At 40.1% G+C, this 22970-nt stretch overlaps 1 protein-coding gene across 10 annotated transcripts in view; it reads right to left on the reverse strand.

Moving 5' to 3' along the window:
- TRIP12 (thyroid hormone receptor interactor 12) overlaps positions 1-16361 on the reverse strand; it is a 77037-nt gene extending 60676 nt beyond the window's left edge. For 3 of the 10 annotated variants that reach the window (XM_058812244.1, XM_058812243.1, XM_058812241.1), the window contains exon 1: positions 16225-16361. The gene's annotated coding sequence lies outside the window, so the exon portion shown is untranslated. Of the gene's footprint in view, positions 1-7404; positions 7576-16224 lie in introns of those variants that run through there. The other 7 variants (XM_058812251.1, XM_058812246.1, XM_058812245.1 and 4 more) reach the window with 5 other exon arrangements.
- Positions 16362-22970: the final 6609 nt, after the last annotated feature.

Raw genomic sequence — 22970 nt, forward strand, 5'->3', positions numbered from 1 at the left:
TCACTGGAATGAGGAGCTTTACCTTCTGTGAGACAACACGAATCAAAGCACAGAAACCTTCATGAAGTACAGATCAGTGACACTGCCAGAAAAAAAGCCAAGCTAGAAGCAGGTGGTCAAGCTAAGACCAAGTAAAAGAAGTGTGGCAAAGTTGGGAAAAGGGGTATTTATTACCAGATAAAAAGAAAAAAATATCTGTTCTATACAAATTTCAATTTAGTAGCTTATTTCAGTACTTTTTTGCAAGTGAACCAAAAAGTACTCAAAACCATCACCACCAATGCTTAATACCCAGCTGCCTTTGAGCTGCATAGCTGCATTTACTCACAACACTGAGTCTGAATGCAGAACCTACTGTTCAAACACCAAGCCTATTCCCTATTCTAATGCCACAGACCAGATGGTGCCTCATTTGCAGTTTGCCATTCACCTGCATCTGGCACACACAGCCCTGAAGCAAAACCAAGTGCAAGAGCACAAGACAAATACTGATATAGTGCACAGCCACGTCTTACCTGCAGAGCCTGCTAGACAATACCTGCCCAAGTTCCAGCATGGAAGGTTTTCTGAGACCTGCCAAATTCCTCATCAACTTTTGCCAAGCTGTCTTAAATTATTGAGAGACCCAGTGAGCTCAGTGACTAGTAAAACATGGTTTGGTCACCCAAAGTCTAAATTAACACAGGATGATCTCTGCAATCTCCTAAACAATTAGAAGGGTACAGCCAAAAACAAACAAACAAATACAACAACAAAAATCCAAGAGCTTTAATCAGCCACTAGACTGAAGAAATTCAGAGACTAGATGTCACAGAAATTACTGCTGGAAAAAGAAACACAAAAATCAGCAGACTTGTAGATGTGGATTAGAAAAGTTCCACAGATGAGCTCAGGACCACAGGTCTAAGTGTATTATAAAAACAGGCAAAGAAGCAGGAAACTGGATCTTCATTTTCATAACACTCTGCTTCAGCTCTAAACCAGCCTACAAATCTGTTCGGTAATAGCAGCATGCCTTAAAGAGGAAAACTACAAACCTAAAAACAAAAATTTCAAGAAATTATTTATGCTTCCAAGGCCAGGTAGAAGGTACTCATCTGACTTCTACTCACCTACAACAGGTCCTCAGATTTTTGCATCTTCAAAATATAACTTAGACAAGTTTGGGAGAAATCAGGAGGATTTCAGGAGTTTTAGTGGTGCTTTTCTAATCACTGATGTCCAGCACTGATTCAGACTAATGTCTGTTGAGGCTTCCTTTACCACACTGGCTCAAGCAGGTTATGTTGTTCCCCCGAACAGAGCCCTCATCCAAATGCTACACAGAAAAGGTAATAGGCCTAATGCATAGCAAGAGCCCTACGCCACATGACACAATCTGGGAAATGGTTTAATTGCAGTCATTGAGGAAGAAATCCAATTAAAACAGGTTAAGTTTCCGGCTTCCTCAGCACTGGATCTGCATATGGATCTTTTGCTATCACAAGAACACTGTAACAACAAACAAAGGGATTAAAACACATTTAAATTTTCTTAACTGGGCAATGCTCAAACCAGCAGCTTCTTGGAATTGTGTGCCAGAGACATATTCTGTCAACCATGGAAAAACTTCTACATTTACATTTTATCTTAGAGTGATGTAATTAGGAGCAAGCTCCAATACACATACCACATTACTGACACAGGCACAATTAAAGACATTTACCTTGTATGAAATCATGAAGTAAACTGCCTACCAAATATCTGTATAAACAGAAGAAGTTCTGTGTAAAGCTGAGCAAAACAAAGTCACAGCCCAAGAAACACTTGTTAACACTAGGGATTAAGCTGTCTTTAAACTGATCCTATGAATTGTAAGATCATGACTTTACAGTGCTCAGAGCTATTCTTTCATGTTAAATACAGGGAACAATATACATTCCACAACACTATTTAAGGAAGGTTCACTCTTTTACAGTCATGGAAAAAGTTGTCAGAAGCCAGAGCTTTATGAAGGAGAGTAACAACTTTACAGCACACTTTTTTGATAAGTGTCTACTCCACTCTGCACATTCACACCTTCTCAGTGCTCCACAAATAAAACAAGAGATTGCTGTGGTAACACAGCACTGTACACGATGCTGACCTTGAGCAAAACTAAATATTAGAGCTCCCTGAAGTGCTTTTAGCAGGATGCTAGATTTAGTCTTAGTTTTAAGCTAGACAAGAATTCAACATCACCAAATACACACAAAAAAATCTGCTACAAATTCCTCTCCTCCTTCCCTTATGCGTAAGTACCAATAAAGACATTTTTCTGCTTTACCTCACCAATGATTTTTACTTCATCTTTCCCAGGCTACCCACGCACTTTCCTTGAACAAGAACAACTGTAACTATGCCCATATGTTACAGCTCACAAGACTAAGAAATTAACACTAATGAGGTGTTTTTCCTAGGGTCCTAGCATGGCCAGGTTTGTCAAAGTCTGAATTTCCTGTCAATAGTCAATCACTTCAGGGCTGGAAGAAAGGCTCCTTACTTTCTGACAACAAAATGTTCCAACAGGTACTGCCTAAATCTGTTCAAAGCCTTTTGTTACCTTCTGATGAATACTGCACACATAACAGAAGAACACAGTCTCTTCACCACCCTGAGACACTCATAAAAGAGCAAGCAGAGCTGTAAGCTTTCTATAGCTTGATCAAAATTATTTCAGAAGATATTACAATAGCTGGTTTGATAAGTCTTTGCTCTTGCAATTTGCTCTGTGACCTAATCAGAATACTCAAAGAGTTGTATTCTATACTGGTGACCTTTCATCCAACACTAATGATTAACTATGCTTTATGAGCAAACCTACAACCTACTGCCCTGCAAAACAACACATTACTTTTGGCTTGTCCAGGACTGAAAAAGAATAGGGCGAGGAAGAGAGGAAAAGACGACAATGTTTCTCCTAAGTGCTTTGTGTATCCATCAATGACATAAGCAAAGCAATGCATCCATCTTGCTTCACTCCTAAAAAAACATTTTTGAAAGCATGAAAATAGCTCCATACTGGTAATATGACACAGAATTGGAGGCAAAGTTCACTCAACTCCCATGCAAGATCTCTTGTGTTTCTGGTTTGTTTTCATAGTTTGGGTTTTTTTTCTTCAAAGAATACCCATAAGACACTCCAAAACTACTTCACATCATCCTCTTTCCTCTCATCCTCTTATAAGCCATTTAATAAAAAGCACTAGTAAGGAAGACAAACAGGTATTTAACTGGAGAGGGCAGCTTCATCATGGTGCAAGATAAAATAACTCTTCACAACACTTTCATAAAAAACATCCAGGGAATGGAGTGGCTTCAGGGAAAGATAAAAGAAAGAATATGAAGCAGACAGGCTTGTAAAGAAAGACTGAAAATATCTGGAAGCGAGCCAGTTTCTTCCTTCCCCTCTGCACAATATCCTACATATGACAGGTAAAATGTACTAGTAATCCTAATATCTTTAGCATCTCCATTTCCCAATGTAAAGTCTTGGAAATACATCTTTTCTCCCATCAACTACTGGGATGAGGTGCTAAGGAGAGCACCTCAACCCCTATTAGCTACCAAAGATGCCAAATTATTGCACTGACTTTGGGTCTTTATTCTATGCTTTTCAAAATTTATCTTATGTTTACTTTGTATTTAAAGGCTTCCCTGACAGACCAGTTTTGGGACATAAACATCATATACTGCTATTTGGAAACAGCCTGATCTGTCCAACACAAACTTCTTCCACATAATTGAAAGCTGATGAAAATACAGCTCTCCAAACATGCAGTTATCTATGAAAAACTAATTGAAACTATTTCCTATTAAACATCTATTTTGGTAAAAACTGGAGGATTATAAAGCATCTAACATTCAATTTTCACAACAGAATTCTAGAGTCATTTTTTCTTATATCAAGGGCAGAATATACCACTAGCATATTACTAACATGGTATTGTTCATTATATTAAACAGTTACATGATAAGAGCCTGAAAGTTTCAGAAGTGCTTTTTCATTTTCAAGGAAAATATTTCAGATGGGGCATCACAGTCTGTGTTTTATAATGGATACTTTTTAAATTCAAATGACATCATAAATATTCTGTACATATGCAAGTACAACAGACGTTCTGAGCCAAACACCTACTTATTTTTTGGGGTTTTTCGTAACTCCATTAATTCTAAGCTTAGTGATGATTACACTTCCTTATACTCTTCATACAATATTTAACTCTAGTACTACTGAAGTTACAGCACAGACTAAGGAGACAAAACAAACAGACCAGACTTGAGGGCAGTAGAGCTGTGAGTCTGCACTATGCAGTTGCTCAGCTGAGCTCCATTGTATCTCTCAAAGCATACCAAGTACTGATGGAAGGTAAGAATCCCAACTACATTTCTTGGAAGACATCCTAGTGAGTATGGTCACCCAGATAAAACAGGAAGTCAAGTTACTTGCTCTAATCCAAACCTACATGGAAGGCTTGTGTACTATACAGAAGGTAATTTCCAACTATTACATGTATTTATCCAAAGTTCCACACACTTCACAGGGTATGGGGAGATAGAGTACAATCATAAGCTTCACTATTATGCCAGTGCAGATCATTTTCATGTTAAAATTCAGCACATGAAACTTAGGGAGTTGGTCAAAAATATAGATTGCATCTGTACAAGCTGACAGGGACAACTTAAAACCTGACGTTTTGATCTATCACCATTGTCACAAGTTAAACTTTTCAAATTCTGACGAAGCAACTTGAAATTACATCAGCTTCTCCTCCACTCTCCCACCACAAACGCTACTCCAGTCTACTGAAGTACAAAGAACAAAACAGTTTAAATGATAGCCAGTCACAAATTTGTATTTTCAAGTTACTCCCACTTCAAAGCTGGGCCACCAACCTTTCCAACAATAGAGCAAACACACCCCAAGAATAAATGCATTTCTAATTTGTTGTCATAACCTGGAATACTATTAAGTAGTAATAAACTACCTTGCTTTTGGATGCATCTAAGCTAAACTTAGACATTTAAATCACTATATTCTGCCATAGGTTGGGCTGCTGCTTCTAGCTGCCACTTGCACTAGTCTGGGCTTGCACTAGTCACATCCTGCATTTGATGCTGTCAACAGAAAGCCCAACTCCTTAGCAAGTAGGCTTTTTTACCAGGCAGATCATCTACATAAAGCAAGGATGGGGGTTCACAAGCCCCAGCTCAGCAATGTCTCACAGGGTTAGGTGAAAACTGGAGGAGATACAGTAGCTTGCATCTCCTCTACTTGTCACACTCAGTGATCTCTGAGCAGCATTCCTGAATCCATGGGTACAAAACTGAGTTTTTGAATTCCTTGACTCAGTTACTCAAGGCTCAGGCATGGCAGGTTAACATCTTTAGAATGCCTGAAAACTATCTCTCCTGGTAGATGTAACATTTATGACAACACAGCTAAAATCAGTGGTACGAAAACTGAACACTTGTACATCCTTCTGCACTTCAATTTTTCTCCTCAAGTTAGCCTTTAGCTGGCAACTAGGTATTTTACACAAAAATCAGGTGTTTAAAGTCATCTAGCCTAAAGCAATACAAAAAATACAGTAAGGAAGAATTGTCTCTCTGCTTCTAAAGAGACACCCTCAGTGCTGACTGTACTTCCAGAATAGGCCTTCTCCTTTGCTGAGAGACAAAGTCTATTTTTTTCAAGTACTTTACACAGGACAGCCTGTGTACCTTCGCTTCCCTATGTCAGTAGTGCTGTGACATTGTATTTGTTTACTCCAGGAATTTATGTAGATAGACATTCTCATTGAACCAAAGTTTCAAAGTTTAGCAAAATGTACTCTCTGATGAGGGCCACAGTTTCCGCCTGGTAGGCTTCAAAGCTGTGTTACAGCAAACACACTCAAGTAAGAATATTCTACCATTCAGATGTAGCTGGACTTAAAATATTCACAGTTACTCTGAACACACATTCAAGGCCAAGGTTTTGAAAAACAACTAGAAAACAGTGTCTCTGTAGGCTGTGGGTGCTTAAACTTAACATTTGAAGGCAGGCAATAATGTTCAAATTGTAACGGTATTAAATCTTGAAATCATACTTCAATAATGACAGGACATCAGCAGATTCCAGAAGCAAAAGATTTCGGTTTTTGACAGCAGAACTCTGGACACTTGTTTCTGTTTCCTGGCTCACAGAAGAGAGGTCATTCATATTTTATTTCTGTTTTGTTAAACCCAAGACTATTTAAATTGCTTTTAAGTAGCATCCAAACAGATTGCATCATTGCACAAATTTAACAGAAAGTGTTTGTAATGATAGAAGACTATTACCCATAGAAGAAAACTATTAACTAAGATGAAAGCTTGGTTATTATTATTGCCTTGCTTATTTACAAATAACTACACAGGTGATATGGTTATCTAAACACAGAGCTCTTCCCTTAAAACTTCCCTTTTTCCAAAATTATCAAAACTTGCAAGTCCCCTTTTCTCTCCTCTGTCCCTCTCCCAAAATAGTAAGGATATATGCAAATATGGAACAGTAAATGATTTTAAAGAGATACTTGCAATGCTATGAAGTACAATATTACCACTCAATATGGAGATGCTGTACTTCAGTACTGAACCCAAAAAGCATTTTCTGTAAGCCAAACCCCATCAGCATGTTCCAGTTCCTTCCATAGTGACGCAGCAGGGGAATGGGAGAGGAGGTGTGGAAGAGGAACCAATGCTTAGGTGTATGCACCATTACTGAGAAACTGAGAATTCTCAGTGCTTATCTGAAATACTCTACCCCATCACAGTGGGCCTTTGTCAAGAGACATGAATTCCAGCTGAAAACGAGAAGGGTGATCTTAAAGAAGGTAACTAATAAAACCTGTACTATTTAGCCCGGCAACAAGGCTGTACATACTTTCAGTAAGTGCCAATACTAAAACATCAACAGAAGAAAATGAAGAGAGCAATAGTATTGACACAGTTAGCAGGCAGTTAAGAGAAACTTTCAGGCTGGAAACTAGATGATCCTAAATTTTGAGACATGACATGCTGAAAGAATATCCCAGGAGGACTAAAGAATTAAAAAGGCAAGTATGACATTGTGCTTACAGACAACTAACAAGTTCTGTTGTCCTACTATGCCCACCAGAGAGGAGATGCTCATGCTGCTCAGCTACAAAAATCTCTTTCAAGGCTCAGTTCCTACAAAAAGCTAGTCCCCCCTTTGGGCCTTTTGGCTAAGGAAGTAACTAAAACACCATTCTTGCTATAGTAACAGACATCCTCTTTCTCAGAACGTGTAAGAAGTTAGAGAAGACACTGCAAAGAAAGCAACACCTCTATTATCTACAATTTGAGAAGCTTTTCCTGTCTTTCTTGTCCCATGGTACCTACCACTGAAGCTCTGTTATGACTGAAGAGAGGAAACTTGTCCCCACACCTTCTCCTGGGAAAGAGGAGGGGAGGCAGAAGACAGTCCTCCACAAAGCAAGTTATTGAAGTAAGCAGCAAGTTCTAGGATTTAAAAATAAAAAACCACAAACCATATACCACCCTTTTGGATAGGGTTAGTCTGTGCAGAGGTTGTTTACCCAGCTTGATCCTTCTACTGCTGTGTCACTCTGTGCCCATATGTTCATGTTTGATATCTGCCACATGGAAGGGGGGGGGGGGTGGGGGGGAAGCAGGGGGGAGGAAACTTGCCAAAGTTAATATATTCCAAAAACCAAACCAGTTATTCCATTTGTGGAAAGAGCTCCATGTAGAACCAGCAGACAAAAAACACAGGAATCCTATGAAAGTGCTGAGAAATTTTGTAACTGAGTTGCTAACATTCAACTCGAATGATGTTTGAGTGGGTTACACAACAGAGAAAGTCAAAATACTAACTGAATTCTGCTGTTAGATCAATTGGCACTATCACCTGTTATCTGGTTTTGATTTGCCATCTTACTGAGCTGACTTTCCAAGTAGCCTGACATCATCTTGGTGAAGGAAAACAGTATTGCAAATCTGTGAGCCTAAGAAAGAAACCATTTCTTAGCTGAAGGGGAACAGCTTTTAAATTAAAACACTACACAATTCGGTAATGCAGAGCGATCTACATGGCTTACTTGTGATAAAAGTTTTCAAGATACTCCAACACCACTAAAATAGGTTAAAAATTATTTCAATTAAAATTAATTAATTAAAATAATAGTACAGATGAGTCCTAATAGGGTTGCAAGATAGAAGTGAAACCAACAAACAGATGCGACAAACAGAAGCAACACTAGTTTAGCATAGGCAGACTGCAGAGAACAGGTTGAGGGAGTGTTCCTGATAACACTACAGGTACTACCAGCAAGAATCACAGTTTGCATTCAAGTGTGAGATCTCAATCTGATATAAACCCAAGACTTCATCTGAATAAAATAATGAATGAAGAATTTTTGAAAAACAGATGATACAATTTTTATCCATTAGTTGTTACTTAATAGGAATCTACTTTATTTAAACTACAAGAAGAGTTTTAACAGCTTTTGGCTAAGTCTGTAACAGAGGAAAAGCAGGGAATACGCTTTACTCCAGGCAATCTCTGAAGCCATGAAGCATAGCAACAAGTATGGTCACTGCGTTGTAGTTTGAAAGTGATAGATTGAGATTACTTGGCCTATCACTGCAGCAGAGTCTCAAAGGCAACTTCACATTTAGTTAAAGTGTAGTCCCAAAAATTAACTCATCACTACTTTCCTATTTACCCCCAGTTTTTAAAGTTCTCAGGTTCTAGCTTAATTGAGCTCTTCTCCATAAAGCACAATAAAATTGGAATTGTCAGTGCTCATTCTGCTCCAACTCTGGTTTGAGTTGGATAATACATCAAGAACCTCTAAACTCTTAAAAAAAAAGTATGGTCATAGTGCTCAAATGTCAACATTAACCAAAGGCATTAAAGTGGTACCATTCCTTCACATGCTAAATTTCATCTTTCCTCGTCACAGCTAATCTGAAGAGAGCTCCCTCTCTACCCGCTCCATGCAGCATTTAAATGTGCAGACTGAGGTGTGCAATGGCATTTCCCTTAACATGCTTCTTCCAATTCTAGTGACAAAGTGCTGGTGAAAGTTCTGAGGGGCTGTCCAGAGTCATGTATCCAGCAAGGCTATGTTCATTTGCAAGTCTACAAATACACAGCAGAACTGTAGCATCTTAAGAACTGCCATGGAAGAAATTTGACAAACACATATTTCCTATCTTACTTTTGGCAAAGGAATGTATCTGTTCTTCTGCCAAACTTCTTGTAACTGAGTAAGGGAGTGAAACTAACTTCTTAATCCACCATCTTAAGGTATAATTCAATTTTTAATTTTTATTACCAGCCTTTTATTGTAGACTATTATCTGCTAAATATAAAGGCAGAATATCACCAAAGTTAAGATATGGCAACATCCATTATTATATGAACTTGAAAAACACTAGAATAGACTGCAGCAGATCTTTAAAGTACAAGCTGCAACACTTGAATTTGTGACTTAAAGTTTGCCAAAGTTATGCAGCTTCCATCCCCTTCATTAAATGAGATTCAGCTGAAATTGTGTTTTCTCCAGCTGTTTAACTTAAAGATCTCATATGTACCTACCTAGCTATGCAGCTGCTTCACAGGTGCCATTCACTCAGGCTTATTGACACAGCTTATGACTGTCCTTGTTCAGCTGAGCAATTTCCTACCTTCCCCTCACCCCTGTGCAATGGACCTGAAACAACTGCAATGCTCAAGACAAGTGAAGTTTTAAGGAGAAATTACAGTTTGCAGTCAGTCAGTTGATTACAAAAAGTGTATCCCCAAAATAAAGAGGAAGAAAACACTCACTCTCTAAGGAAGACAGAGTTCCAAGTTTAAATTCAGCATACAGCCTATTAACATGCCCCTCAGTTACTTTCTTCATTTGTCCTCTTTAAATGCACAGCCACATCTCACCTGTGATCAGAAGATTCAGTTACACTGCACACACCTTCCAGGACAGGACACTCCCTACACTGAATAAGCTAATTACATAAGGGATTTGACATTAGAAGACACAGAACATTATTAACTTGGATAAGATGCCATCCTCTAGCCCTGACATTAACCACATCTTACAATATTACCTTGTCCAAAAACACTCACCTACCACATATTCCACAAAGGCATACATAATGTAAAAAGAGTTTCTCCTCACTAACTGCAGGAGTTAAAGTAAGCAACTAATCATTATGCCAGTATCAAGGACATGTAATTCAAGTCCCTTGATGAGTGGGTGGGATGCAGGTGTGTGTTTTTCCTTTTCTTTAGGGTTGGAGGGAAGGGGGAGGAGGGCAGCCATGGGGGATATTGGAGTCCTCCCTGACTAGCGTTACTATGCATTGTTTCCATCTTTTCTTTTTTGGTGCCTCAACGCATTTATGTTGCTCCTGATCCTACAAAAACTCAATGTTTGCAACTCAGAAGATACTATACAAGAGTCTATTTATTTACATGTTTATTTACCTGTACTTTTACATCTAAGCAGTCTTGGACTAGAGCAGAGGTACAGACCAGACTTCAAATGCATAAAAGCCCAGGTACAGCAAGATCCTTTCTCCTGCCCAGAGGTGCTAAGATAAACTATCACAAGCTCCAAATAAGACAAGTAAGACAGAGAAGGAGAAAAATGAGGGAGAACAGAACAGTATACATGCTTTCTAAAAGAAAACACAACTAAATCTACACCTAGTTACCTTGGGGCATGAGTTTGTCACAGACCTATTTTTCCTAATAGTTTTACTATTAAAAGCTACACCTGAAAATCAAGGTAAAAAATTAGTTACTGCTCTGCATTAACAAAAACTGGTATTAACCATGCTTCAAAAGCCAGCCACAAAACTGACAGAGGTGCACACTATCAGTATTAAGTCTAATGCCCATCTCAGGGCTTGACAGCCTTCTGAAAGTTTAACACTTTTGTTCCCAAAAAAACACATATACCTCAGAAAACAAAGAACACATTTGTATTCTTTTATTTCCAGCTTTACAAAAGTCTAGTCTTTGCCCTTCTTTACATTAAGTTTACTTATTTAGACTTCATGAAACACAACACAAGTTGTCAGCAGCAAGTTCCTCTAAAAGCAGAATAAAAGTGAAATATACTTTGCCTTTCAGATCTTAAAAAAAAGCCATCTTATTTGAAAAGTACCAGGGACCTCAGCTTCCAATTTGAAACACCAAATTGCTCCCTACAACTCAAGGTTCACATTCCAGAAGATGACTCAGACCCTTTCATACCTTTCAGGAAGGTCAGATCTTTGCAGTTCAGCATGTGCATTTTCTTGTGGACACTGTCAAATCAAATCATATAGAAAACACTCAAGAAAATGGGATTTTTTTCCCCCTCCAGTCCATAAGCCAGCATAGTATTACTACACACTGATAGAATCATTCCAGTTTCTTCTCCAAAAATACTTTTGTATGTTTGTAAGGTTTGGGGTTTTTTCTCCTTTCTTACCACTGAAGAAAACAGACCTCCTTTTAGCAGGCTGTAATCAATAAAAAACTACTCAAGGGTATAAGAAGTCAAATGTGAGAAGGGCCAAGTAACATCCTGAGGTTTCCAAAGAGGCTTGTATGAGTCCTTACAAGAGAGGCTTTTCTGCAGCAACTGAGGGCAACCATGGCTTGAACATCATTGCTAATGTTTTTCATGTATATTGAAGTCCAATATTAAACTAACAGGATTAACCTTTTTGATAATACACCTAAGTTCTAAGTTTTCCATTTCTCCTATATGAAAACAATATTTCCATTTTTCCTTACAGAGTTGACCATCTACTGCTCCCAGGGCAGTTTGCTGCCATATTTGTACCAAGTACCTTCATGAATGAATTTAGACCAGCAACAGTCAGTACCTTGCAAGACAAGCATCATAACAGACAAGGAGGGTAAAGAGATTGGTTCTGTGTGCTTGAACCCTGACTGCCAGACAGAACTGAAGGAGAACGTGCATATTTACACAGTTGGACTCTACCAACTTGATGGCAGGATGAGGAGAACAATTGCTCCTCAAACTGATCTTCATACAAAAGCAACCATTGCTGGTATCTGAAAGCAGGCAGAAGCCAGCTGACTTAGCCCTGTCCTCCACAGACACTGTACATTTGATAGGTAGCTAAAATTTCTCCGTTTGCAGAAGAAAACTTTAAAACATGAATTCAGCAACTGTTTTGTTAAAAAGAGCAATCCTGAGGCAAGTGGCTACATACAAGCATTTTTGTCATTATTGCTCACCACTGAGAACTCTGAAACTAGTTGTGCTCCTTGAGAAGCACTTTATTTCATATAAACTGAAAAAAAACTACATGAGCAGGAAAAAAAAAAAGTTAATATGACTTTGCTTTGCAGTTACCAACTTCATGTCCCAAGTTAAAACTGATCTATGGAAACCCCCAGCAATAAATTGCTTCATATACTACCATTAATCTGTTGTGACACCATGTAGTAATTAAAATACTAACAGCACATTTAAAATATTACTTTTTCAGAAAACTAAGCATACTCACCCAAAGCTAATATATTACTATATTAAAAAAAAAAAAATCCACTGTGGTACCACCTTCAGAGTCACTACTGAATGGGGCAGTGATACCTTGATGAAAAGAGTATAACAGAGTCAACCAAGTGCTTTATAGGCAGTGTTACTAATTTGACAGGTGATGAACAGGACACTGATCATCCAACAGGCCAATGGGAGATCCCAGAAACACCCTGGGTTAAGTTTTTGCCAAAGCTCTAGTTCACCATGTTGTACAACTTTAGTATTTGATTATTGATTTTTGTCACAAAAATTTAGTCTCAGTGTGACAAAGACAGATCCATGACCAAAAGTGTTCTACATGATGCTAACCAAATAGTTTGTTAGAAAACATAGCATGGCCTATAACTACAAGATTAACACAGATAGCTGTGAGATTCATTTAGCTGCAAATCAGGTACAAACACATAGTTTACTTACTAACTTTCCTACTTCAGCTTCATCACTTAGAAACAAAAGGAATTTAGTCAGGGTATGCTTCTGGACTGGTGCAGGTAAGTAACTGTGTAAGGATCCACATGGAAATTGATCATGTCTCCACTGGTGGCATTAAAGACAAATGCATCTTATTTTTGCTAAGCTGCTGCAGAAAGAATAGTGTTGTTGTCACCTATGGCTTTAGGCCTCAAATTTAGGAATTACTTTATAAGACAAAGTTTTCATTACAGGCTTTTTTTCTGTAATATTTACACTCTGGGTTTGAAGACAGTCAAAGTACAATACAAAAAGGAAAACTAAAAAAACAACAAAAAAAAAAAAAAAAAAAACACCCAAAAAAAAAAACCCTCCCCCCCCCCCCAAAAAAAACCAACAAACCAACCACACAAAAACTTGTGCATGATTCCTGATTAGGAATGACAACTTTGATTATTCATTTACTGGGAAGATGCAGAATATTTCCCCCTAATGGTCACTTTGACCTGAAAAACTTTTGCAAGACATTAAAAGACTCCATTTTCATAAGCTCTTACTCAACAGGTTGGCACTCCTACTGAAGTAGATCTGCTATATTAATATATTAATAAGCAATAATGTCACACTGTGGATGACCTACAATCTTTCTACTAACAGGTAAGACATGTTTAGGTTCCTACCTAGGCAACCATCTGGAGACTGAAGTCTTAAAGGTTGTTAGCTCAAGTTTACTACTCATTTTTCTCAGAAAAACCCTAAGAAGGGAAAAAAAAAATCTGATTACCTCTATCTCTAACACAACAATAAGACACACCAAACAATAAAACTTAAAAACACCTTTGCATTTAAGATCAAAAGAACTGAGCTGCTCACAATCAGCTGCATTTTAAAAATACAGAAACTACTACAAGTTACAAACATGTATATTGCCAAAAACTTTAGGCATAATTTTCAGAATTTATTCACCAGACCACTGTTTTAAATTTCTTAGTTCAAATACAACATATTTTGTTAAAATATCAGCTGCAAAAACTGAAATACAAGCATTTTCATAAATACATTTAACTCCTGTTGATATTTATTAAGTAGGCTACCAAAAATATAGTTATTTTTCCAGCACCTTCGTGTCTATTACATATATTTTTGCATACATAAAATACGACTTGCTTAAAAACTTATAGCTTAACAAAAATCTTAATAAATCTCAGAAACCTCAGAAATCAAATACCAAAAAAAATTAAAAAAAAAAATTTACATTAAAAAAAACCCAACCCAAAGCAGAACCCCAACTCTGTACAATTAGAACTCTAGTTCTGAGAGTGAAGAGGGAGAACTGAAGAGACTACACCAGAGATAAACAGAAATAATCACAGGAATGCTTGCTAGCTTTTGAAGTCTTATAAAAGTATATCTTACAAAAGTATTTTTCACAAGAAAATCTTGAAAAATTTATTTAAGTGCTCAGAATTCCTCTTCTTTCTCATTATGATAGATGTACTTGAAATTTATCAGCTGGTTACTACTCAGTTCCTCTTTATGGCAGCCTTTAAAGCACCAGGAAACTCAAAATTCGTATTACACAAAACAAAGCAGTGGAAGTTGGTCCGAGTTAAGTTTTGCATTACACTGTTAAAAGCTCTGAATCAGTATTATTTCTGCTGAACGAGGCAGGAAGAAAAAAAAAAAAAAAAACAAAAAAAAAACCTGAACTCTTTTTAGAGGAAAAAAATAATTTAAAACAAAAATTATTACTGGATTGCTACACATAACAAAAACACTCCCAAAACAAACTACACACTCTCTGAAAGCGTTCCTAAGTTCTATGCCAGACTTACAGAATAAATTTAGGCCAGTACCAAGCACTCATTTCTTCCCCGTGTGTAAATGCGACACAATCAGGCCTCACATGCAGGCCTCTCTCTCCAACACAGGCAGGACCTTTGTTCGATACGTCGATGTTTTTCCCCCAAAGCCCTTGACATAACTTTCCATTCTTTCCCCTATTATTTTCCGGTTCCCCGTCTAGACTTTGGGACTGCCGAGCCGAGCAAACCCCCGCCTGCCGGAGAGCCCGAGCACTCGGAAGGGGGAAGGGGGAACAATAAAAAAGTTGGACACAGGAAGACAGGCCTGCAGCTCTGCCGAGAGCCCGGCCTGGGTTCCTTCCCTTGCCCGGATCCCCGGGGCAGCAGGCGGGAGCCCCAGCGCCAGCAGCCCCCTCGAACTTGTGCCACGACCCAGCCCCCCGGGAGAAGGGAAGGAGGAAGAGCCAGGCAGGAAAGGCAGAACCCAGCGTTTGATCAGCCTCCAAGTACGACGCATTATGCAAGCAAACGCAAGGACCAGGCAACTTGCTTCTTGACTGAAAACAAGAAAAACATCAGCTCGAAAACATTTAGCTGCGAAAATAATCCCTTTCGTGGGCAGCCAGCTTTGTGACTCCGACCCCACGGGCGCCTCCGTTTTCTGCCCACCTTCTTCCTCCCCCCAAAAAAGCTTGTGAAATATGGACGTCGGCCGATTGTTTAGCATTTTTACCGAGCTGGGCAGGAGGGAAAGAAAAAGAAAATGCTATTTTTTTCCTTTAAGATATTCCCTAGCTTCTTTAGAAGGGAACAAAAAATAAAAGGGGGGTGGGAAAGAAAGGACCACTAAGGAAAAGGGGGCCAAGGGAAGTGGGGGAGGGAAGACAGGGAAGGGCATCGAAATCGGCACGGCAGTGTCAACACTGACACTACCCTTTTGTATCAGCAGCCACATAGGGCCCGCCGAGGGGCGGCCGCGCTGCCGCCCCCCTCCCCGCCAGGCGGCCCGGGAGAGGCCAGGGGGCCCCCGGCACCCCTGCCCGGGGTGGGGGCGCGAGGGATATCCCTGCAGCGGGCTCAGGGACTGCCTGGCCATTTTGTCAGCTCCGTTTCCACCCCTTCCTTGCACGGCGAGGGCCCCATTCCACTCCTCCGGGCCGCCCCATACACTCACCAGCACGGCGCCGCGTCGTTCCCGGCTCCCATTCGCCCCCCCACCCCCATCCGCAACAATGCTCCGGGATGGCGCCGCTCCCCTCCCCCTGCCCCGGGCCGCCAGGAAGGGCAGCTCGGCTAATGCCAGGATGACACAACAGGCCCGGCCCGGAGTCGCCGAGGGGCCCAGCGAGCGCCCCGCCGCCCCGCGCCCGCCTCCCCGGCGCCCCCCGACCGAGCGGAGGGGCCCCGGGTACCTAGTTTGTCCCGGTGCGGCCTCCGCAGACGCTCCGTGCCTCCCTCCTCCCGGCAGCAGCCGCCTCGCTTCCCTTCAATTATCAGCTGAAGCCGCAGCACCGAGCGACGCCTCGTCCGCCGCCTCCGCCGCCGAACCCCTTCCAGCGGCGCGAGGGGGAGGCCGCGGGACTACTTTCTCCTGGCGCCGGGGCCCCGCCGGGGCCCGCGCGCGCCCCGGGCCGGCGGGCGGCCCCTGCCCCGGCTGCCGCCCCCCGCGCAGCCCCCGCCGCGGCCCGCAGCGCGGCCCGCTCGCTGCGCTCGCCGGAGCCGCTGGCGGCGGTCGGTATCCCTCCGCCGGGGTCGTCACCTCGGGTCCGCGGGAATGTCCCCCCTCGGGGCGGCCAGGGGGCGGCCGGGGCGCGGGTCGCTGGTGGCACCGGCGGCGGGGGTCAGACCCTGCCCGGCACCGCGGGGCCGCCGCGGCTGCTCCTTTAAGAGGGGGCCGGGCTAGCGGTGACCCCGCGCGATGTCCGCCCCTTCCTGGTTGCCATGGAGACCGCCCGCCGGCGTCCCAAAATGGCGGCGGCGGAGCCGCGCGGGGCCGCCGCTCTCTCCGCCGCCTTGGAAGGAAAGAAGGCAGGCAAACCGGCAGCCTGAGGCGGCACCGGCTTTAGCCAGGGCTTGTCTTCCGGGAAGGAGCCCCTCCGTGCCGCTGCAGGACGAGGGGTCCCGTTAACGCCGCCAGGAAGCGACCCGGGAGGCGCCACCAGTAAGTGCCGCTGGCCTGGCCTCCTGAGGGCCGGGCACGCCCGGCTGCGAGAGGGCCGGCTACCGAAAGGGTATTTCCAGACATGGCGAAACTATGTGGGGAGCCTCAGGAGGTGGGAGTTCCTTCTACCTGGGCTTTCCCAGCCTGTGCGATGGGGCCCTGCGTGAGGAACCGGAGGGAAGGAGGACAGAGAAATGTGAGTTGGAAGCCTTGCGAAGTAGTATATGCACATCCATAAGTTTACTCTCACAAATAAATGTGGCACGACATTTAACGCAAATAAACGACAAATCCTTAAGTATTACTTCTAAAGAAAAGTTTAGCTGCACTTCCGGGGTAATCAGACTTAATGCAGAGGGGTAAACAATAACATGTCATTCCAAGGACATGAAACTAACATCTGGGAATGGAAAGGCTGTGTATATTTTCCACATTGTACCTGGAGATGTCAGATGTCCTGCCTTCCACCAGTGTAGATAACTGATTTTTCAAACAGGGAAATAAGCAATGATAAATATCTTGGAAGAGTTTTTTGAACCTTTGTTTTAAAATATCCTGCAAAATGTGCAATATGAGTATTTTTCAGAGTAATCTAATAGAATCATCAATGAGAAATGTTGGACAGTAAACAAATGAAATTTAACAAATCTATTATGAGTTTATAATATTATTAAATAAAAATACAAATATACTATAATCTTTGTTTCATTTTGAGACTTTTTTACTTAGTTTACTTACTTTATATTTGTTAGAGAGAGAAACACAAATACTTGTCTCAAGCTGGACATAATGATTTAGAAAATGTGAAGTTTCAAAAACTTTTCTGAGGAGGTTCTTTAAATGTCTCACCAGAACCAGAAAAAAAACCACAATATATTTTTAAACTAGGAGGAAGTTTTCAGTTTGTTTTCATAAAGTAAACCAAAATAGTGAACATATGTTCTTTCAGGGAAGAACTGCTGCACAATAACTGGGAAATATGTGGTTTTGAGTAGCTGAAGTTTTGTAGTGGGCCTGTCCCACTGACCCCATAGGAATCCTACCAGTGCTCTGTTTGTCTGTTGAATGTGACTGAGTGTTGTGGGGTCTTTGCTATTCATTTTTGCACTTGGATAATAACAATAAGATGGTTTTTGTTATTATTACTGTCTTCAGGTTTTTGGTTCTCGTATCTATTTCCTGTTCACACTTCAGGTATCTATTCTTGGGTTTGTTTTCAGCTGCCCAAATATATCCTGAAAACGAACCAAAACCAGTTAACATAAACCATGCAAAAAAGCTTCACAACTGTCAGTGTAAGTAAGTTCAAATTGTTCTGCAAATGTTCATTGTACAAAGCGTTACCAGGAAGCTGGTGTCATTGAAAAATAACTGGTTTGGACTGTTTAAAAAATTCAGATTTGATTTTATGTCAATAAGATCATTTGAGTATTGTGCAGTGAATGTATGTATTTGAATACATCACTATATTTTCTGAAGCTAATGCATCTGATTCCAGCAAACCTTTCCAATTCACTCAAATTTTAATTCCTCACTCCTCAAAACACCTTCATGTAAGAAGTGTCTCCAGTTTTAACTTCTGTACATGTAAAACTTCTGGATGCTAGTTAACCTTTCTCCAGGCTATGGAATCTCCTGCAAAGAGACCTGTGTCAAAAATAGCAGTTGAAGGTATGTGCATCACAGATGTTCCAAGTTGTGTCTCATGTAAAATATATTTAGCCATCCTGGGTTAGCAAGGAGGAGGCCTCATTGTTGGCTCACGTTCCCAGTGAGCTCTTTTGCAGTTTCCTAATAAATAACAGTCTTTGCCTGAAAGGCCTCACAGTCTAAGGCTCCAGCCTAGCACAGGGCTACATGAATGCTGAAACCTGCTACTTTGAACAGCCCTGTTCTTGGAAGTGAGCGGTTTCAGCACTGTCTGTTGTTATTTTCTTTAAAAGCAAAAAGGGGAGTTTGTGGCTGCATAGTGGATTTGTATGAAAGCCCCCATAATAACACTATCCAGTGTTGCCCTTCTTTGAACAGACTACTTGGGCTTTACATGAGCAGTAAATTCAGCTCCTCCAGGATGAAGTTACCAATTTACTGGGCATATCTTATAATGCTCCAAAGCTTGTGGACCTGTGGTCATGGCCAGGTTTTCCAGGTATCAGCTGAATATAAAGTCAAACTGTCACAGAACCAGAAATCCTGTACAAATACAGAAGATCTTAAGAATGTGTTAGGGCAAGGAACTTAGTTGCAGAAATGAGCATTCACAGAATGCAATTCACCCAGCTGGGTTGTGTGGAAGGGGAGATCTTCTGAGCCATCAGCAAAAATAATTTTTTTCAAGTAGCTATTTTCAGTCAGCAATCATAATTTTACAAATACACAGAAACTATTCTGCATATTTCCCCTGTGTGGGCATCTGCCAATTCCACTGCAGAAATATAAGACTGAAAGGGACAACTTCAGGTCATCCAGTCCCAGTGCCTGCTGTTTCATCCAGCTACATAATAGATCTTCATAGCATAAATGGGATTTGATGTGTTTCAAAGGCAGTGAAGCTTTTCTTCCTCTGCTACTTCACACAGAACAACTGCTCCAGATCATCACTTCTCTGATGGTTAGAAGTGCAGCTGTATATATATGTGTATATATATATGTGAGATATATTGTATATATTTAATAAATACGCACTCTGGATCGGGCTTGTTTTGTTTTATCAGTCTCCACTTGTGAAACAGACTCTCTGCTTCTTGGTCACTCTCATTTTCTCATTGCACTTATTCCAATTAATAATTTTGTTCTTAATCATAATAGGCCTAATAAGTATCATGTGCCAAAGCATTGTTACTTCCCCATGTCTTCTGAAAAAACCTGGGTGATTTAAATTTTAGGTTTGTATTTAACTTTCTCTACCAAAATCACTTTAATGACTCTTGATCATCCTTCGATTAGTTATTATTCCAATGTCTTTCTCCTCTGTCAACTTTCAATTTATAACCTTTGGTTTATGGCAGAAATTATTTCCAGATGAATGACTTTGCCATTTGTACTTTTCAATTTTTTTTTGTTTGTTTGTTTCCTTTTTTCCTCTCCAGGACTGCTCTGAGTTGTTATGAAGGAGAAGTTGGTGTACATGTCAGAATAAACGTGATAAATTACAAATCATTCTTGGCCATAAAATGTGTTCTAGGAATCCCACTAGTACTCATGGAAATGGTGAATAGTTTTTGTTTTCTTTGAGTGCACATACTATTACATAGAATGGGAATCTTTTTGTTCAAAACTGACACGAGGGACAGCAACTTTTTTCACGTATACCTTTTACTGTACGTGTTTTTCAATCTTGAAATGCCTAATTAATATTTGATATGCCAGTTATAATTTGGCAGTGTTTATCAGAAAAAACAATAGATATTATCTGTTTGTACAAGGCAAGTGATTTCTCTTATGGCTTCCAACATTAAATGTCAGCTGGCTTGAAAGAGCCACACAAATAACCTTCCAAAATAACATTTCTTACAAATTGTCTAACAGATGATAAGTACAGGTTTTGAAAAGTGCAAGAGAGGAATCCAGATGGTGGGGTAGTGTAGGAAAGATCAGTCACTCATTTTGGTCAAACAAGGAATATAGACACACATCCCCCAACCTCAAAAAAAAAAGTCTGGTGCTTAATCTGCTTATAGGGCAGGCTGATAACTGGAATGATGAGGCTGGTAACAAAAGAAATGTAATGGGAAAATGATCCGCTCAACATGTAATTAATACTAGCATCTGTTGCCATTTAATGAATGCTACACTAATCAGAAGATTTTGTCATGTTAGTAAAATGTTCAGCTACTTACCCACAAAAGACCAGCTTGGTACATTCACAGGGCTGCCGTGGTTCTGTGCAATATTCCACACGTGATCTGCTCCTGTAACAGCCAGGACTCTGTCAAATATGCAACTGCAGAATTGTGTGTTTGGCCAGAGATCAGCAACTGGGTTCTCTCAAAGACATACACAGGACATGTAGATGAACAAACAGTGTAAGTGACTGGGCAAACAGTTCTCATGAATGTTCTTGTTCTTTACCCCTCATTGCTCCCATTGTTTAGTGTTCGCCTCTCTTTCTTCAATCAGTTTCTGATTAAATCAATACATTCTGAGCACAGCACATTATTTTGGATACTGAGTACTACAGTATTTGCTTAAAAGATCCTATAATTAGTTGTTTCAATTTTTAAAATAAAGGTTTTTTCTGACTTTTTTAGTTGTAAGCAAAAATTCTGAACCTATAGCACTTAAATCTTTAAGAACCTTTTTTTAAAAAAATCCTTTTACAATAAACAACCCAATTCTCTAACTGATCTCTGTAAGTCCTATACTACAAAAACCCAAACAAAAAGTCACCACCACACCACCAACAACATATCCCAAACAAAAATTAAACAAAACAAAACACTCAATTTATAATTTTCAATAAAATTTCCATTTTAAGAGATGTTAATAAATGATCCTTAGGGTGGGCTGGCTGATTTTCAGTCGTAAGAACCTTCATGATTTATTAAACCTGCAAGGATAGCTCCTCAATTTGGTATTTTACAGTTAACTATTGTATCTTGGGCTTGATTTCAAGTCTTTATGATGACATTTGATATGTAACCTATTTGATTGACAGCAGATGCCATTTGAAGTGCTTAAGCCAGATGGATTGGGGCGGGGGGGAAATTAACAGATGTTCTAATAGTAATTGAGCTGAAATTAATTTCATGTTACACAAAACAATTTTTGGAAAGATAAGTCTTATTTTAAGTAAATATCTGTAGGAGATGAACCTTTTTCAAAATTCTACTATTTTATTTGCCTTTGAAACCTGAGGGATGCCATACCAGTCACTACCTAGTCAGATTGTATCCAGGTCTCTTCTTTGACTTTTCAAACAGAGATTTGTGTTCTTAACAAACAAAAAGAGCACAGAAATTTCTCAAGAGGAAGTTTAAAAAATTATATTTTATTATGAGCTATTTGTATGGAGCACTTCAACTGCATAAAATAGGAAATTGTTGTTGTTGTTGTTGTAAAGTAGAAATATTTCAAGTATACTTTGTTGAGACCAGGAGACAGCAGCCATTTTGTCCCAGCTCAGGAAATGCTCTGCTATGCTGAAAAGGTGTATTTCCAAAAGAATCAAACATTTTCATGGTAATTCTATCACACAGTATTAATCAGTTATTATCAGGAGAATGTTCATTAAGCCTAAAATACATAGGGAAATCACCTTTGCTTTTTTTGCTGTCTCTAATTCAGACATCAAACAGTAGAGCTGCTCAGAGAAAATGGAGACAGTTTCTCTGGGGAAATAATGCTGAACTGGAAAAACATGAATATTGTTGTCAGGTGTTCCAGTCCAAAGCTAAAATAAGTCAGTTTAGCAGTTTGGATGCCTGATGGTGCCTCTCATGTCTGTGATGTGCCACCTTTGGGTGTATGCACTTGCTAGATCTTATCCATAAGGTTTGGGGAAGATTTGGGAATTCTTTAGTCATGCTGCAATATTGAAAATGTAATGCAGCCACAAGAACTGACATAGGAAAATTTGGGCTTTTAACAACTGAAATGCAATTGGTGGTGTGTTGCACTGGCAATGCTGGAACTTCAGGGCTTTCATTATTAGTGGAGCAAGATTTCTCTAGAGAAGGGATTACGTACAGCAATGTAAGTGGCGGGGTTTTACCTTCCCAGAAGGCTCAATTCTCTTTTTGGAGGGTGATTGTTTTGGGGTTTTTTCCCCACAAACATTACTAAATGCTTAATCCTGTGAAACATTCATTTATTGATTTGAAATTAGATATATAACTTATATGGAGTGATTGTTACTTGTGAAGTTGAGTTCTTAGTGAGCCTATGATAATGCAGTGCTGTCGTGTGGGCTTATGAAATCCTTTTTCAGTAGTGGTTGAGCTGTTATTTAAAGATGCATTGGAATATTCTCATATCAGTTTTAATTAAGGTATGTTA

Source organism: Ammospiza caudacuta, chromosome 11 (assembly GCF_027887145.1).
Source record: "Ammospiza caudacuta isolate bAmmCau1 chromosome 11, bAmmCau1.pri, whole genome shotgun sequence".
NCBI classification, from domain to species: Eukaryota; Metazoa; Chordata; class Aves; order Passeriformes; family Passerellidae; genus Ammospiza; species Ammospiza caudacuta.